This window comes from Arvicanthis niloticus, chromosome 25 (assembly GCF_011762505.2).
Source record: "Arvicanthis niloticus isolate mArvNil1 chromosome 25, mArvNil1.pat.X, whole genome shotgun sequence".
Classification (NCBI taxonomy): domain Eukaryota; kingdom Metazoa; phylum Chordata; class Mammalia; order Rodentia; family Muridae; genus Arvicanthis; species Arvicanthis niloticus.
The window spans coordinates 31,208,056-31,213,190 of NC_133433.1; the positions used below are offsets into that span (position 1 = coordinate 31,208,056).

The window sequence follows — 5,135 nt, forward strand, 5'->3', positions numbered from 1 at the left end:
CTGCTGCTGCTGCTGCTGCTGCTGCTGTTGCTGTTGATATTAAAGCAGGCAAAGCTGTTTTATTGGAAAGGGCACGATTGCTGACCTTAACAAAAGCTCAAAAACAAAAACAAACAAACAAAACAAAAACCCTTTACAAATATTTTCAAACTACTGAAAGAAGCCATGCCAACAGAATTAAAGAAGCATGTGGCAATCTCACCAGAGTGTGAATGAAAAGGAATTGATTGTTCAAAATCACTCAGTAGAAATCACTTTAGAGTTCAGTGATTTTAACAAAGGTCTCAATAGTGAGTTCAGCAATAGACTTTCGCTGGTCAAAGAATCAGGAACCTTGAAGACTGGTCAATAGATACTCTGAAGCCTAGGAAACAGAGAACAGAATGAGGAAGCGTGAATAGAGCTTCAGAGAAGTGTGGAAGACCCTTGAACAAACTTGGAGAAAGAGGGGAGGGGAAATTCAAGGTGAAGAAGAAAGAGGTAGAAAAAAATATAAGAAATAACAGCTGATAATTCTCAAAATCCCAAAGTCAAGGTAAGAGAAATGCAGAGTGACACCATATGTAACACATTACAGTATAAATATTAAAACTAAAAAGTTTTCAAGTAATTAAAAAAAACCAACTATACAAGAAAGCCCCTTCAAGACTAACAGCTGATTTCCTGGAGGTAACGGAGATTATAAGGCACTCAGATGACATGTTGAAATGTTCAGTTGAGGGTAGGAAAGAAGACTGGACAGTTCCAAGTACATCTTCCTCTCCCAGAAGACAAAGGTTTGATATTCAGTATCCATTCTGGGAGACTCATGGCTCACCTACCCTCTGTTGGTATCCACTAGTACCTACACATATAGAGTAGAGACTCAAACAGACAGACAGACAGACACACACACACACACACACACACACACACACACACACACAAATAAAATAACTCCTTAAAAACAGAGAATACATCAACGCATCTATTTCTCTCTCAAGAAATAAACACTAGAAACAAGCAAACCACATTGTCAAACTAAAATCTATAGACAGCAAGATTATTCTTCAAAATCAAATGTGAAAGGAAGCATTTCCTGAAAAACAAACCCTGAGACAAATCACAGCTAGCAGATCTGCCTTATGAAACCACCAGCCTTCTCCTTGCTGGGCAGTAGTGATGCTGTGATGGTAATTTGAATCTACAAGAGAAAAGCTAAGTGTGGGAGTGTAGGCAGTTCAGTATGTGATTACAGAAGACAGTGTGATTGCATAGTTTTATTTTTTTAATTTAAAAACAAATTGCATAAGATGCATATGCATATATACATATACAGATAAACATATGTAAATTGTATTGGTAGACTAAATTTTTAAATTTAAAGATTTAATATATCTATCAATTGCCACATAAAGCAGTGAGTGGAAACAAAGCACTGTGAAATGAGGAAGCAAGACCACATGATAACAAGTCCATAAAAGAAACAATGGAGACGAAAATACTGAACTGGATGTTTAAAGCAAAGCAACTAATAACTACACACTCATTTTTGCTTCTCTTATCTTAATCTAATAGGAATCATGTAAAGTGGAATTACAATATATTTTGGTTCTATTTTTAATATTTGTCGAAATATGTAAAAGTAACACAAAACAATGGGTGGAGATATATGATTTAAAATTTCCATATTTTCCTTAAGGATAGTCGGTATAAATCTGAATTAGAATGTATTAAATGAAAATTGTGTGAGGTTTAATAAAAGTATTAAGAAAATTTTCAAGAAAAATTTAAAATATTAAAGAGATTAAAACTTCATGCTAGACAATATCCATATAATGAAAAGGAGTTCAGTAAAACAAGAGTATAGTAATCATCATCATCATCATCATCATCATCATCATCATCATCATCATAGAGGTGAGATTATGAGGTAGCAGGATGGTTTCCTGCTGCTGCTACAGTGTCTGCAGTGGAGCTGATGGGGGAGGAGCTAATGTGAGAGGACCCAAGGGAAGGAGAGGAAGGGAAGAGGAAGAGGAGGAGCTAACAGGAGGAGGAGGAGGGAGAAGATGGCCGGAGATGTCCGCGTGTATCTAGCAGTCTCTGGTAGTTATTCATATGTAGGTTAGCTAATGCGTGGGCATCTTGTTAATTGAGCATTTCCAAATATATGGACCACTTGGATACCTTTGAGCTTTGAGAGTCTTCATTCTACTGGGAGCCCCGGGCATGGCAGGTATTGTCTGGAGTTCAGTAGAGCATTGTGGATAGTGTGGTGGATTGGCAGATCTAGCCACCACACTGGCGTCTCATGGGTGCCAGGGCCAGTGCTTCTTCTGGCTGGCAGAGCAGCAGCGGGAGGAACATGGCACAGTTCTTGGCCTCTGGCCGCTGCTAGTCGGGATCACAATGACTGCTCGGAAAAGAGCAGGACCGAGCGACACTTTTTAAATATTACCCGCAACAGTATGGAACATGAAAAGCAAAAGGAAAGATGTAGGTCCAAGCATATCAACATGTCACATGAGAAATGGATAGGTTAAACAAGCCAAGGAGCGTTAGACTGAAAAGCACCATCCGGCTGCCTACAAGAGAAGGACTTAAGTCAAAGCTACATACAAGTTGATTGTAAAAGAATAGGAAAAGGTATTCTAGGAACAGTACCATGGCCACCAGGCAATGGCACACCTAAAACACTTAAAAGTGTGGATAAAGTTGGACATAAAGCAGAAAGGGAGATGAGAAAAATGACATAAATAATAGTAGTATAGTTAAAAGCAATAGGAAGTTAGTTAAAAGCCTAAGGAAACACCCTGTAAACTAAGCCTGGAAAAAGTGAGCTTTTCCTGTTGTCATGGTGAAATGAGAGCAATCAAGAAGTGAAAAACGGGCTACACTGGCTTACAGAAGAGATGGGAGATGAGCAATTGACTAGAAGCATAGAATATTCTGTAAGTAAGTTAGCTACGAAGCAAAAGAAATCAAAACATAACAGAAAGCGTCCCAAGGCTCTTAGGAAGAGAAACATACCGTTGTGTCTTTTCTGACGATGAGAACAATAGTGGCATATGTAAATTCAAAAGTAATCAGAATTCATGTCGGGCAAGGTGGAATTCCCTCGATCGTCAATACCAAGTAAAAAAAATGCTGGATTAATAAAAATTCTTTCTGTTTTGTATAGATGTCACTTCTTGGAAAATGCATGTTAATATGATGAAACAGGCTGCTTCTAAGGAAAACTAAATGCCTGGGTTTCTGGGGAAGATGTTATAAATTAAATTCAATGGCAGGCAGAAGTCCCTAGTCAATAGGCAATATAGGTCAGTTAGACTTTTCGAGGACATCTTTTCCCACATAACAAATCTTCCATGGTTTTGTCTCCACATGGTCAGTGATACCTACCTGGGTAGTAGTCTATTAAATGATATTTTAAAAAAAAGTGGTTACCCCCCCCCCCACAGAGGCATTGGTGTGTAACGTGTGTATCAGTAGATGGCAAAGAAGAAAAAGGCTATGTCTACACTCAGTGTTCTGATCTACGAACATATGAATGATTAGTAGCCTACCATCCCCTGAAAAAGAAGACCCTCAGAGGACCACCAGCCAGGTGCCATGAAGACCTTGACAGACAGACCATGCCTGAAATGACCCTGTGTAGTCCTATAAATAGCACTCCTGAGATGATCGGGCACAGCACTCCTGAGATGACCCCAGACACTCAAAAATCCCAGGCACCTCTAAGAGGAGCAAATATGTGGTGGAGAAATGAACGAGAAAGAGAAGCAGAAGGATGTGTGCATAATGAAAAGAGGCAGAACTGGAGACTCAAGGGCCGTGAGGAACAGTTGATGTGTGTATCCAGTGATGCCTCCTGGCACCACGGTTGGTCCTGGCCTGTGCTGCCAGCATGGGCCATATCTAGTAAGATCATGACCCTGAAACAACAGGGCTCTGTTACCATCAAAAGCCAGGCAGATATCCCTGGTCTGGGCTGCCACCTGGGGACATGTTGATGTCTGAGGGCTGTGCAGACATGGCCCGGCACCTCACCTGGGCATCATGGAAGAGCTAGCCCTGGGGACATGAGAGCAGGAAAACTGACCCCACCCCTAGACAGCTGCAGTACTCAGGAGAGCAACCCACACATTGTAGGAGTTGATGGTGAGTCAGTTCCCAAGGGTACAATCATGGGCTAGCAGTCCCTGACACTCATCTTCTGTGTGGTGGCATGGATGAAGGAGAGATACCCTCCTTCCCTCTCTTCCCTCACCACCTGTGGCAGGTGGTACATCTGGCCTTGGGGTCATGAGAGCAGGCCTGTCCCCTTACCAGCTGCAGCACTCAGAGCAGGCCCTCCACCTAGCCTGGGCACACAGTAGAGATGACTCTGGATATGGGGGTTGCAGTGAGCTGGCCAAGGGAGAGCTGCCCCTGCTTATTGTATGCTATGCAGTGGCTATTACAGAGATCCCCCTCCCCTCTGTTTTGCTTCACCACCAGTAGAGGGCAGTAGAGTTGCACCTCCTCCCTTCCCCCCAATCCTGTCAGGAGAATGGAAAAGCCCTGCACCTACTGCAGAACTCAAGAGAGAGAGGCCCTGCACCTCACCTGGGAAGTACAGTAGAGCAGTACAGGATTGCAGGTGAGCAGGCCCTGAGGGTGTGCGTGTGGGAGAGATACTCTCCTATCTGTCATCACTCACCTTCTATGGCAGGCAAAAGAGCTAGCCCTGGAGTCATACACATGGTAGCATGAGCATGATGGAACTGATAGAACTGGCCATGTACCCTGCTGCAGCACTCTGGAAAGTGGACCCTTGCAGCAGGGTAGGTAGATCTGGCCCGGGTGGCGGTGGTCAGCAGAACAAAGCTGGCCCCAGAGGAGGGGGTCAGCAGGGTAGAGTTGGCACTGGTGGTGGTTGTGGGTGAGCCAGCCCTGAAGCCATGAAAGCAGGAGAGATGGTGTACTGACCAGCTCAGATTCCTCTCAGGCGCTGATCCAGTGCTTTGAGTGAGCCCATTCCAACATCTAACCTATCTGTGGACTGCTGGAACACATGAGGGGCTGGTCCTACAGATCCAAAACTATAGGATCTCCATGACACAGGGCAACAGCAGGATAGCAGAGAAGAATCCCAGTGAAGATCTAGAATT

At 43.3% G+C, this 5,135-nt stretch overlaps 1 pseudogene; it reads left to right on the top strand.

Moving 5' to 3' along the window:
* Positions 1-3,430: 3,430 nt before the first annotated feature.
* LOC143438713 (small nucleolar RNA SNORA17) lies at positions 3,431-3,552 on the top strand (annotated as a pseudogene).
* The last annotated feature ends 1,583 nt before the right edge of the window (positions 3,553-5,135 follow it).